Source organism: Apium graveolens, chromosome 6 (assembly GCF_009905375.1).
Source record: "Apium graveolens cultivar Ventura chromosome 6, ASM990537v1, whole genome shotgun sequence".
Classification (NCBI taxonomy): Eukaryota; Viridiplantae; Streptophyta; class Magnoliopsida; order Apiales; family Apiaceae; genus Apium; species Apium graveolens.
The window spans coordinates 229383309-229398711 of NC_133652.1; positions in this window are offsets into that span (position 1 = coordinate 229383309).

The following is a 15403-nucleotide window of genomic DNA, read 5'->3' on the forward strand; positions in this document are numbered from 1 at the left end:
TTTCTGGGCAGAAAATTTCCTGACTTGAACTATCTTGTGACACATGATTCTAACTCAAATCCTATGCACTATGGCTGGAAAAACTCCTCTGACACTCCCTCTAACTAAGTCTCAATAGGGCCTAATGAGGGCCTACCCATGACATGGTCAAAACTTCCTATTTCTAACTTGTAACAAAACTGTCCCCTGCTGGACAGATTTTGTGATTCCACTCGTGCACCTAACCAAACGACTTATAAACCTCCAATAGACACCTAAAACCTTTTATATACTCCTAGTTCTAGCTTATGGTGTCTTGGGCTTCAAAGTGCACAACAAATGCTCACTCAAAACTTCCCCATAAACTAGTGCATCAAATCTGGAAAAATGCAACCACTAACTATTCTCCTTCCACCTTGACTCTCGCTTAACAACCAAGCATCCAACCCTTACCAAAGCAAATCTATTGCATTAATATCCTAAAATAGTGTCTCAACAGGAGTGGAGATCATTCATGCCCAAGAACAACAACATGCAACTAAAAATATAACATGCAACTCATGGAAAAACACTTAACAAGATTTCAACTAGGCGTAAAGTTTAAATTCTTGCAAATTCGACTTATACCTATTGCTCATCCTTAATAATCATGAAATATATCTTCTCTTATCTATTAATAAGAAATACATCATGGAAACAATCTATCTCAACTACAAATATTTTGAATTTATAGATTTTTAAACATATAAACATGATTTCGAAAAGAGTAGCATGCACAACATAGTTGATTATCATTTTAACATCTTAAAACTAGCATGCATGGCTAAATATGATTATATAATGAAATTTCAGTAGCATGCAAAGGATTTTAAAGCATGGTTTCTTCATAAAACACTTAGTTAGCACATATATAAATGTATCTCATAGAGAGCTCTTGAATTCACAAGAATCAAGAGTTTCTGTTTGGAGATCACACAAGAACTACACATGTAACCATGAAACTTCAACTCCCAAGTCACAAAACTCTTGGGAAGTGAATAAAATGAATGTAGGTAGAAGATTTACACTAGGGAAGATGAGGAATGAAATGAAAAATGGAAGGGAGTGGGGGATGGGGGGCTTCGGCCGAGAGCAACAAGGGAGGGAGGGGAGGAGAGAAAAATGAGGTGTGTTGGAGTGTGGAGTGAGTGAAAATGACTTCTCCCACTTTGTTTTTGGTTTTATTGGCAAAAAGAATGAGTGGAAATGAGAATGTACAAAAATGTCCTCTAGGTAAAGTTAGGCCATTTTGCATGCAAGGTTAGTGTGGTAATTTGGTAATTAACAAATGAGTTAGTGGGGTTGGAAAGGTCTCCTTTGCCCTTTGAGAGAATAGAAGGGTGAAATTTGTTAACAAAATAACTTTTAAAAGAAATTTTTTCCAAGGTTTAGAATATTCCTTATAAATCAAAAATAAAGGAAATAAATAAACTTTTGCTTTGGAAAAATCATATACTACATAAAGCAAATTTATAATGCAGAAATTTTCATTTACACAAACGTACAACCATTAAGTATAATTACATTCGGCTATAATATTATACCAAGTCCACAAATAATATTACACAAAATATCGGTCGTAACAGATGATTAAAATGTAAACGTACAAATTATTAATTTAATAGGTTGTTAGTGAAATTAGAATATTAAACTTATGTTTATATGTGAATAGAATATCAAATTATGTTTATATAAAATGATATTAAAATTAATATGTCTAAATTATTAAAACACGGATCGGATTGATTAATATTATATGATTGATAAGGTTTAAAAAATTAGTTTGAATCATAAATTATATTTCCAGATATATTAGTAATATAAATATGAGTAATATAAATGTACGTTCTTAATACGTTTTGAACCTAACAATTGGATCAGCACATTATTTTGATGGTTACGATTAATATTATATGATTGATGAATTTGAATTATTAATCTGAATCCTAAAAAATATTTTTACAATTAATAATAATATAAATATGTGTTGTTCATACGATTTTTCTCTTCTTAAATAGTAATATGAATGTATGTTGTTAGTACAATTTAAACCTGAAATTTTGATCCCGCATTATTTTATTACTTGTATCTAATAGTTTTGATGACTATTATATCACTCAACATGTGCGATGCACGGATCTTGGATGGATATAATAAATTATAAATTCAGGCCAATTTTACTGTAAATACTAAATTTATTATTATTCAAATAATCATCTTATAATAATATTAATCTTATTTTTAATATATATAATACGTAATTAAGATTAAAAAAATAGAATACTATATTCTATACTTTATTTCGGTTATTATAATATAATATAGTATTTAAACAACCATATATTAACCAAACCAATCAATTAAATCAAATTATACCCTACTTCGATTATTATAATATATAGTATAGTAACTGAACAACCATAGTATAACCAAACTAACAACCAAATCAAATTATACCCTATTTCGATTATTATAATATAGTATAATATTTTAACAACCATAATATAATATACATATATATATAAAAATGAGAAAGTCGACCACCAAACCATACCATGCTATATTAACTCCCTTTCTATAATGATATAATAAAAAATTGTGAAAAATTACCTTTGGTCTTAAAATTAGCAAACAAAATAAAAATAAGCAACACTTCCAACTATAAATTTCTCTAAAAAAGACTTCTTTAGATATTACGTTTTTTTTATAAACACAAATAGTTAATCTACTTTTTTAGACTACATCTTACCTCTTATAGTGGCATTGAAGATAACTTTGTTACTGAAGGACTAAAAGTACAATAATTGAGATTATTGTAGACCAAGCATCCATTTTAGTCCCACAACAACCCCAATCTGAACTACCACAAACTTGATCCATCCGGAGACCAGTTCCTGCAGGTAAGAAACTTCTGACCCACCTCCCGTTTTAATAGTTGTTAGTCCATTATTTTGTAAAGGTATGGAGAATTATTCCTCTAATTTGAAGCTATTATGCATGCTAGGTTCAATGTCTTTTTACAAATATGAAATTTTGAGTAACTTGAAGGATTGTATTGAAGAGTGGAATATACGTGTTAGAGCTCAGTCCATTTGGAAGGGAGTAAATAGAGAAACAAGGGAATTCCGAGGATATAACGTCCTATTTGTGGATGACTCTATAAGAACAGAAATTAGATATTAATAACATGTGTGCTACAGTTATGTCTACATGTCCTTTAAGTTATTGAACATTGTTTGATATATTGTAGAGCGACCAAATCCATGCTTTCATAAGTCCTGAAATTGGAAAAAATTTGAAGAGGAACTCACAGAAGGTGCCATCTATACAATAAAGAACCTGAAAGTTAAATTCTATAACGGTGATGAAACCAACAGGGCCATTAGGAGTGCAAAACATATTTATTTTAGTAATGAAACTATCCTGAAGAAAGATGAAACAGCAGTCTTAAGTATTCCAAGATACAACTTCGATTTGTTTATGCTGGATGATGTACCAGCAATGAAGACCGACAACCGTTTCTTAACAGGTATTTCATTTACTTGCAAGTTTAAGTAATATTTGTGGTCCAACATGTACAAATATAAAAATGTTGCTTTCCTGAACAGATGTGGTGGATGTTATACAGCAAGAACTTGTGAAAACAACATATATTAAAGACTCACAGGAAAAATCCCATGTCTCTTTCTCAATCACAGATGGGAAGTAGGTTATCAACATTTATTATATTGTACATCAATCATTCTCTCAGTTTTTTTAAACATTATCAGCATCATACCTACTATATTTTAACAAAACGGTATATTCTCTGCTTTGAATAGGAAAATCATTAATGTGACATTCTTCAATGAATTTGGAGATTCCCTCATCAAAGCCTTGGCCACAAATTTGGAACAACTTGTAAAAATTACTATATGCTGTGTAAAAGTCAGTGAATGGAAAGGTATCAACCTACTTTCTTTTTCAATTATAATGTATTTATAATGACCAACTTCTGCTCATGACCAATTATATATTTGTCAATTATGCAGGAGGATTGTATTTGACAAATTTTCCATCCACTAAGTTTTACTTGAACGCAGATCATTACAGTGTGCTAATGCTTCGTGAAACATTTTTTACTGTTGGATATATTTGAGATGTCATGTCTAATATGTTTCATGTTTAGTTTTCAGATCTTAACTAACAGGAAATATCAGTACTTACTGGAATCAGGACTTACTGGAAGTCAGGACTTAAGGATATCAGGACTTAGATTATCAGATGATAATATCAGAAGATGGATATCAGAACTTAAGTACAGGAGGACTAATAGTTAAGGAAGGAAGCTGATTCACAGGAAAGAAGATCGAGACTAATATAAGAAGAAGATATGCATGGAAAGAGTTCGAGGAATAGAAGAATTATATAAGATATCTGGTTGATATATTTTAGGGGACATAATTATATTCCATATCAACTAGAAGTTATCTTGTAACTATGTGTCTATATAAACACAGACATAGGTTTACTCTATAAGAGTTACGATCATCGAGAAGATCACATATTGTAACCTAGCAGCTCTCGTGATATTTTTTTTCATCACTGAAAGAGAACAGTTCCATTGTAACAGAGTTTATTATATCAAATACATCTGTTTTCTGTTACTTGTGCTTTAAAGCAATTTGATTGTATTCTAAACTGTATTCAACCCCCTTCTACAGTGTTGTGTGACCTAACAAGTGGTATCAGAGCCTATCTGTTAACACACATACAATAAAGATCCAAAACAATCATGTCTGAAGAAGCAGAAAATCCAACCAAGCCCGCTAAAACTGAAAAAACTCCAAAGACTCAAACCCTTAGTCGATATGAGACTATCAGGGTTCCCATGCTGAGACCGTCTGAATATCCCATATGGAAAGTGAAGATGGCTATATTTCTGGAAGTTACAGATCCAGAATATCTTGACAGAATTAATGAAGGACCACATAAGCCAACCAAGCTCTCTGTTGTAGTTGCAGATCAGCCAGCAAAAACCGTACCAAAGGAAAAAAGTGAATACACAGCTGAAGATATCTCATATATTGCCAAGGATGCAAAGGTAAGGCATTTGCTGCATAGTGCCATTGATAATGTCATGTCAAATAGGGTAATTTAATGCAAGACTGCAAAGGAGATATGGGATGCTTTGGAAATAAGGTGTCAGGGAACTGATGCAATCAAGAAAAACAGGAGGACTATACTCACTCAAGAGTACGAGCACTTTGACTCAAAAAGTGATGAGTCATTAACAGACTTATATGACAGGTTTGTCAAACTCTTGAATGATCTGTCACTTGTGGACAAGGAATATGACATTGAAGATTCGAATCTAAAATTCCTTTTAGCTCTTCCTGAAAGTTGGGATTTGAAAGCTACTATTATAAGAGATAACTATGCTCTTGATGAAACTACTCTTGATGAAATTTATGGAATGCTCAAGACTTATGAACTTGAGATGGATCAAAGAATCAAGAGACATGCGAGAAAGTCAAGAACAGTTGCTATTATTGTTGAGGAGGAATTCCCCAAAATGGTTGTCTCAAAGAAAGGAAAAAGAAAGGCTCTCATCATAAATTCTGATTCGGAATCATCAACTTCTGATGATGATGATTCAAAAACTGAAAGACTACCTGAAGTAGATGCTGATGAAGAGATGATGAAGCTGTGTGCTCTTATGGTGAAGGGTATCACAAAGATAGCCTATAGGAAATTCAGAAGGGGAAAGAAGTTTTTCAGGAAAGGAAGAAGTTCTGATAAGAAGAGATTCAGAAAATCTGAAGGCAAAGGAGGAAAGTCTGACAAAGGAGATTACTCAAATGTCAAATGCTACAACTGTGGTGAGAAAGACCACATATCTCCTGACTGCAAGAAAGGAAAGAGTGACAAAGGCAAGGCTCTTGTCACAAAGAAGAAAAGCTGGACAGACACCTCAGATTCTGAAGATGAGGAGAACTATACCTTGATGGCAAATGCTGATAAGTTCTGATACTGCTGAGTTAAAGGTACCTCAAACAACTTATGCCTTTCATACTGATGATATTACTGAGTTGAAATTATATCTTAAAACCATGTTTATTAGCTATAGAGATCAAACTTTAACATGTGAAAGATTAACTTCTGAAAATCTTGCTTATAGGAAGAATATCCTAGTTCTAGACAGTGGATGTTCATGACATATGACTGGAAATAAAGCCCTGCTATCATACTTTGTGGAGAAAGCTGGCCCAGAAGTTTCTTATAGAGATGGCAACATTGGGAAAACTCTGGGATATGGAAAGATCAATCTTGGGAATGTCATCATTGAATCAGTAGCTCTAGTCTCAGGACTTAAACACAATCTGTTGAGTATAAGTTAAATCTGTGACAGAGGTTATCATGTGGATTTCTTTGAAGAACACTGTGAAGTTATAAGTAATTCAACAGGCAAAGTGGTTCTGAAAGGATACAGGCATGGTAACATTTATAAAGCCAGACTTTCAACAAGTACTAATGGTTCTACAATATGTCTGTTGAGTAGAGCATCAATTGAAGAAAGCTGGAATTGGCACAAGAAACTCTCTCATTTAAATTTCAACAATATAAATGAGCTTGTAAAGAAAGATCTTGTGAGAGGACTGCCAAAAACAGTATTTGCTCCTGATAGCCTTTGTGATTCATGTCAGGAGGCAAAATAAAGAAAATCTTCTTTCAAGAGCAAAACTGAGTCAACAATTCTTGAGCCTTATCACCTACTGCATGTTGATCTATTTGGTCCAGTCAATGTCATGTCTATTGCAAAGAAAAAATATGTTATGGTTATATTGGATGAGTTCACAAGGTACACATGGGTGTACTTCTTGCACAAGAAGACTGAAACTGCATCTACCCTAACTGATCATATCAGACAGCTGGATAAATTGATCAAAGATTCTGTTAAAATCATAAGGAGTGATAATGGCACTGAGTTTAAAAATTCAATCATGGAAGAGTTCTGCAAAGATCATGGAATCAAACAGGAATTGTCTGCACCTGGAACTCAACAGCAAAATGGAGTTGTAGAAAGAAAGAACAGGACTCTCATTGAAGCTGCACGAACAATGCTTCATGAAGCAAAGCTACCAACCTATTTTTGGGCAAAAGTTGTGCAGACTGATTGTTTTACAAAAAATGCTACACTTATAAACAAGCATGGAAAAACACCATATGAGATGGTGAAGAAGAAGAAGCCAAATCTGAAATACTTTCATGTATTTGATTGCAAGTGTTTTGTTCTTAAGACTCATCCGGAACAGCTGTCAAAATTTGATCTAAAAGCTGATGAAGGAATTTTTGTTGGATATCCACTTTCCACAAAAGCCTTCAGAGTCTACAATTTGAGAAAAAGAGTTGTCATGGAATCTATCAATGTCTCTTTTGATGATAAGAAGATTACTGAACTTGAAGATTTCGATGATCATGATTAGTTGATATTTGAGAATGAAAATTTAAATTCTGATTCTGGAAATTCTGATGACTTAAATATTGATCCTATAAGTTCTGATGGATTAAGTTCTGACGTCGTTGAAACTGTGGTAACAACTCCAAAGGAAAATGCACCTGTCCAGGGGGAGCAAGCTAAAGAACCTACCAAATCTCAAGACTCTCAAGAAGCCTCAGAACCTGTCACTAGCTCTTCAAGTTCTGATTCATCTAGTTCTGATGAGCCAAATTCTGATAATTCTGGAAGCTCTGATTCTTCAACTCCTAAAAAATCAAATTCAATTTCTGAAGTCTTAGAGAGCATAACTACAGGGGGAGCATCAGAAAATGCTGATGGAGACAGCATGGATCATGGGGGAGGATCCAATTCTAGAGATCAACTTCCATCTACAAGGAAGTGGACTAAAGCACATACACCTGATTTAATCATTGGAGATCCTGAAGCAGGTGTCAGAACTAGAATTGCAACTTCAAATGAACGTCCCTATCATTCTTTTCTATCTCAGATTGAACCAAAGAAAGTGGAAGAAGCTTTTCAAGATGCTGTTTGGGTGCAAGCAATGCAGGAAGAGTTAAATGAATTTGAAAGAAATAAAGTCTGGACCCTAGTGCCAAGACTAAAGAATAGATCAGTTGTTGGTACAAAATGGGTGTTCAGAAATAAAACTGACAGTGATGGCATAATTACAAGGAATAAATCAAGAGTGATTGCTAAAGGTTACTCTCATCAGGAGGGTATTGATTATGATGAAACATTTGCACCAATTGCAAGATTAGAAGCCATAAGGATCTTTTTGGCTTATGCTGCTCACAAGAAGTTTAAAGTCTTTCAAATGAATGTGAAAAATGCCTATCTCAATGGAGAATTGGAAGAAGAGGTATATGTTGAACAACCTCTAGGCTTTGTAGATCCTAAATTTCCCAATCATGTCTACAGGCTTGACAAAGCACTTTATGGCCTTAAGCAAGCTCCATGAGCATGGTATGAGACTTTAGCTCAATTCCTTCTGGAAAGTGGATTTCACAGAGGCACAATTGACAAGACTTTATTCTACCTCAACCATGAAAGGGACTTACTTTTGGTACAGATATATGTTGATGATATCATATTTGCTTCTACTAATTCCAAACTGTGTGAGAAGTTTACAAAGTAAATGCAGTCAAGATATCAAATAAATATGATGGGAGAACTCAGCTATTTTCTGGGCCTTCAAGTCAAGCAAACTGAAGAAGACACTTTTATTTGTCAATCCAAGTATACCAGAAATTTAATGAAGAAATTTAGAATGCAAGATTGTTCAACTGCATCCACTCCCAAGGCCACTGCAACCAAGTTAGATAAGGATACTGGAAAATCAGTAGATATTACTAACTACAGAGGTATGATTGGCTCATTACTCTATCTAACTGCAAGTAGACCTGATATCATGTATGCTACCTGTCTTTGTGCAAGATTTTAGGCTGATCCAAGAGAACCTCACTTATTAGCTGTGAAAAGAATTTTCAAGTACCTTAAGGATACAGCTGATCTAGGATTGTGGTATCCTAGGGAATCAGATTTTAAGCTAATTGGTTACTCAGATGCAAATTTTGCAGGATGCAAAATTGACAGGAAAAGCACTAGTGGAAGCTGCCAATTTCTTGGAGGCAGATTGGTTTCTTAGTTTAGCAAGAAATAAAAGTCAATTTCCACATCAACTGCAGAAGCAAAATATATTGCTGCAGGAAGCTGTTGTGCACAGATTCTTTGGATGAAGAATCAGTTATTGGATTATGGGTTAGAATTTTTTAAAATCCCTATTTACTGTGATAATCAAAGTGCTATTGCTATGACAGGTAATCCAGTTCAACACTCAATGACAAAGCACATTAGCATTAGGTACCATTTCATAAGGGAACATGTGGATGAAGATACAGTGGAATTGAACTTTGTTCCAACAGATTAACATCTAGCAGATATCTTCACAAAACTACTATATGAAGCTACTTTTATAAGATTTATAAATGAACTTGGAATGGTTTCAGGTTCTTTCTCTAAATCTGCTTAGTTTTTGTTCTCATGCATCAGACTTTATGATCAGTGTTCACAGATTGTATTATTTATATGTAATCTCTGCTTAATTTGAAAATTCATTAAATGCTGATTGTTATCTGATGTGGATTTATATACTTTGATAAGTGTTTTGAATGTTCTGTGACTATTTAATCCAATGAGGGGTAGATCCTCTATTGATCATACACTATCTTCGTGTATAAATTCCTATACCCATTAGAGCCCTTATAATTGTCCCTGGAGACTAAGAACTAAACCAAAGCATAGTTTAGTGTACATAAGATGACTATGATGACCTCAAGTCTAAGGATACTTGTACAACTATCACTATATGAACAACTGCTGACACGTGAGTGAACTCCATCAGTTGTTCAGCTGTGTGAGTCATGTTCAGTGAACTTATTCTATAATAAGCACCTACATACTAGCTATAGTGACACCACACAAATGTCTATGAGAACAGCCATCCTTCATAATGAAGCAAACATAGTATGTACTGATCTTTACGGATTATTCATTACCAGTTAGTAATCCTACGACCAGGAACTATTTAAGTTTAGAGTTATCATCTTTTAGGTCTCATTATTATGATCTCATCACAATCCATAAAAAGATTTACTCTAAATTGTGGTATATCTTATTTAAACACTTAAAATAGATAGAGCCCGTAATAAAAACAAAACAAGTCTTTTATTAATATCAATGAAATCAAAACAGATTACATAAAAGTTATTCTTAAATCCTCATACATGATTGGACTTAGGACATATCTCTTTCAATCTCCCACGTGTACTAAAGCCAATCACTCTGGTATCTAATACCCATCTTTTCTTTATGACGATCAAAGTGACTTTGAGAAAGTGGCTTTGTTAAAGGGTCTGCTATGTTGTTATGTGTGTCAACTCTCTCGACGTTGACATCTCCTCTTTCAACAATCTCCCTAATCAGATGAAAGCGCCGCAGGACATGTTTGGAACTTTTATGAGACCTAGGTTCCTTGGCTTGTGCTATTGTTGTGTTGTTATCACAATACAACACAATAGGCTCTTCAACGCTAGGAACAACTCCCAACTCAGAAACAAATTTCCTCATCCAAACGGCTTCTTTTGCAGCCTCACTTGCAGCTATATATTCTGCTTCCGCTGTGGAGTCAGCCGTTGTAGACTGTTTGGAACTCTTCCAACTTATCGCACCACCATTCAGAGTAAACACGTACCCTGACATGGATTTGCTATCACTTTCTGATTGAAAACTAGAGTCAGTATAACCCTCTATTTTCAACTCAGATTCACCACCAAAAACAAGAAAAATGTCCTGAGTCCTTCGCAAGTACTTAAGGATATTTTTCACTGCTTTTCAGTGGTCTTCACCTGGATTGGACTGATATCTGCTCGTCACACTAATTGAATAAGCAACATCAGGCCTTGTACATAACATCGCGTACATGATAGATCCTATTGCTGAAGCATAAGGAATCTTACTCATACGCTCTCTTTCCTCAGGTGTCTTAGGAGACATTTTTTCGGAAAGGGACACTCCATAGCTCATCGGTATGAGACCTATTTTGGAGTTTTCTATGCTAAACCTTTTAAGCACTTTCTGGATGTATGTACCCTGGGTAAGACCTATCATTCTTCTAGATCAATCTCTATAGATCTTCATACCGAGAATGTAGGATGCTTCTCCCAAGTCCTTCATGGTGAAGTTCTTTGATAGCCATACTTTGACTGATTATAGCATCGGTATATCATTTCCTATAAGAAGTATGTCATCCACATACAATACAAGAAATGTTACCGCGCTCCCACTAACCTTCTTGTAGACACATGGTTCATCTAAGTTTTTGATAAAACCAAACTCTTTGATTGTCTCATCAAAACGGATGTTCCATCTACGAGAAGCTTGCCTTAAACCATATATGGTTCGCAGCAGCTTACACACTAGGTGTTTATTTCCCTTGGAAAGAAAACCCTCTGGCTATGTCATATACACTTCCTCCTCAAGTTCCCCATTGAGGAAGGCCGTTTTCACGTCCATTTGCCAGATCTCATAGTCGTAGTAAGCAGCAATCGCAAGCAAAATCCGAATTGATTTTAACAGGGCTACAGGTGAAAAAGTTTCATCAAAGTCAATCTCTTGCCTTTGTTTGAATCCTTTTGCCACGAGCCTGGCCTTATAGGTCTCCACCTGGCCATCTGCTCCAATCTTTCTCTTGTATACCCACTTGCACCCAATAGGCTTAACACCTTCAGGCGCCTCAATTAGAGTCCATACTTGGTTGGTATACATAGATTCCATTTCGGATTTCATGGAACTATGCCATTTCTCTGAGTCAACACTACTCATAGCCTCATTATAGGTCACAGGGTCGTCATCATCAATGATTGACAACTCATTGCCATTCTCAATGACAAGGCCATAATACCTCTCAGGTTGGTGAGACACTCTCCCTGTCCTGCGAATGGGTTGTTCCACAGAAGGTTGTTTAGTCTGAACAGGTGTTTCCACTTGATCCGTAGTAGTTTGTGCTTCTTGAACTTCATCAAGTTCAATTTGGCTCCCACTATTTCCTTCAAGGATAAACTCCTTTTCCAAGAAGGTAGCATGTCTGGAGACAAACACCCGATGATCGGTGTAAAAGTAATACCCCAAAGTCTCTTTAGGATATCCCACAAAATTACATTTTACGGATCGAGATTCCAGCTTATCTGGGTCAACTTTCTTGACATAAGCTGGACATCCCCAAATCTTAACGTGTTTAAGACTCAGTTTCCTTTCTTTATTTGAAGTATGTACATTTATTTCTGGCCAGTTTATTTGAGAATCATTTGAATGTTTACATGTTGTCTAATATTATATATTATGAACAATCTAGTATCAAATGGGATACAGAATATTAGATTGTTAAATACGGTTATATAATATAATAAGGTTCACAGCACAGGTGGTGTTGGACAATCCACTGGTATGGCTGTAGTATTATTTAGATTAGTTTATATTGACTAATAAATAATACTAGTATACTTTGTGTATATTGAACAGGATCAAATTTAGAATTGTTCCCTTAATACTGATTAAGAAGGAGAACTAAGATTCTATGTTATTATTAATGCTTAGGTTCTTAATCCGGAAATAGTAATTGACACGTGTATATTATTTACATGCTTTGATTTATATATGAAATAATTCTTTTGAATTATATCATTATATTTTGGGTGATTGAATTATATACATGGCGGATATTATTTATTGAAGGAATCCATGTCCTGATAATATTCGGGTTAATGATGTCCCCTTGAAAGCTCAAAAAGATTTAATTATGTGAAACCCTGCAGGTGGAATTTATTCTGGCATAATTAAATAAAGTTTGAGTGGATGATCAAGGATAAAAGATATTAATTAAATAAATTATCAGTAATTTATTTAATTAATGGACATATGATATTTTAAACATGGGGAATTTAATAAGCAAATAATATTGGAACCGAATTAATTAAATTACGGTATTAGGAAAGGTAGTGCAAATATTAATTCTTTAGTGGATTGAATTAATATTTAATAACATTGGGCTAGGCTCAAGATGTAATTAGAAGGCCCAACCTAATTATCCATGGTCCCTATTGTAGCCTATATATTCTTATTCTCTTCTTGCTTGGCAATTGTGTGAAAACATATTGTAGCCACCAAGGAGCAAGAAGAGAGGATAACTTGAGAAGACGGAGGCCACACTTCGCTCAAGGGAATTTGGGAATACAATAGAAGAGCGTGGAATCAACCATTAACAAGGTAATCCTCTTTGCGTAATCTTTATCGTAAAACATAGTAACACCCTAAGTCCATGGTTCCCAACAGTGACATATTAACTTCGATCATGAACATGCCTGAATTAGAAGCGGTAGTCTCACTACCCTTCTTCTTCTTCAATTCTGCAAGATAAACATTACAGTTCCTCTTCCATTGCCCCAACTTGTTACAGTGAAAACAAGCAGCTAAATTAGGACCAGTCAACTTGTGAGCATCTAGTATGCTCCGGAGTGATAGTGCATAAGACATGACGAATATAGTAAATCTGTAAACACATAACAACACTTAGCAAATATTCAATTTCATTTCAAAACACTATATGAATCGGGTCTTTATTCATAAGTGGCTCCCACTAGTTTATCTAATTTATACAACCCCTAAGTGAAAATTAAGCATTCATAATGCTAGTGGGAATAGGGATCCTACATTCCATCACACAACCTCGGCGGTAGCACGAAACGTCATGTGATGTTCAATAGGCAGACAACTCTTTTCAATTATGTCTTATGTTATTCCCTAATATCACTTTAGCCTCTTGAATAATTGAGTCACGGCTGTGGCACGACAAACTCAATATTCTAAGTCAAGTCTAACCCAACATTTCGTACAATTGAATCAGTCTCCAACGGCCCACGGCTGTGGCACGTAACGACCTTTAGATTATAATTCAATGCACACATCTCTATGTAATAGACAAGTATTTCTTATTTCGAAATCAAAGCCCTCGGCTGTAGCACGAAACGACAATGATTTAAAAATAAGAACTACTTTCTACCATATTGGAAGGCTATGACCGACACAAGCCCGTTGTGTCATTGGCCAATTACTACTTGATATTATTTAATTTTAGAGGGTTTATATTACGTTACAATCATAATCATATTATAAAGAGATTCTTCCTTTTAAATTAAATATTTCAAATCAATAATCGATAATCAGATGATTCCCAGATCGGGTAGAGCATTGTCAAGAGGCGTCACTTAATAACCCTTTCTTACAGATAGAAATATGTTGTTGACAGAATCATCCTTTCTCTCAATATTGAAAATTCATATTCAATTACGTGTTTCATAAACACAAGAATCTCATGATCGTATTCATAATATTTATATTAAGGCAAGAAATGATTCCTATTCTAGATTTTCTAGAGCACGCCTTATATTGATTTAAGTTCACCTAAATCTATCATCGCATGGTAAACATAGGCATATATCTCATATATAAAAATAAATAAACAAGTAAGCATGCAAGTAATTATCATGTCACACATTGATATAATGATGTACTAATTTATTATAGCATTTAAAAGCAATTAAAACAATTAAAACATGCTTTAAAACACTATCGGGAATATAAACAGTTCAAAACTATTATATAAAAAATATTTGACCATTCCATTAGATCCGTCTCGGAAAAACGAATCCAACGATACATTGTACGCCCAAAACGGAGTTACGAAACTCCCAGAAAATCAAATTTAATGTGGACAGTCGGGATGTAACGCATTACAGGAACGCGTTACAAGGGCTGTAACGCATTCCGGTAATGCGTTACAACACATTTGAGCCTTTAATGCGTGTAACGCATTCCGTAAATGCGCGACACAGTGTAACGCATTCACGGAATGCGCAACCCCCTTTCCCCAGCAACTGCGCTTCACGCGCTAAGCAGAGCAGACCGTAAATTTTTTTTTTGTTTGAGCAGCCGCCGCCGCCGTTTGCACCGAACTCCGTGCCGCCAACATCAACATCAGTACAGCAGAATAACAGTACAGGCTTTACTTTATTCTTCAGCAAAACAAATATATATATATACTATATATACATATATTTAATTACGAATTTTAATTGAAACAACTTCAAAAATTCATAACAATTAATCCATACATCATAAAATTATGAAAAAAATACCCAGACGATCTACAACACTTGTAGAACCCAGATCTACAGTCAAAATAATTCTGAGAAACAATTTTGAATCAGTCATAATTAATCCATGATATAACTTGTAAAAATCATAATTAATTCATACAAGCACATAAAATTC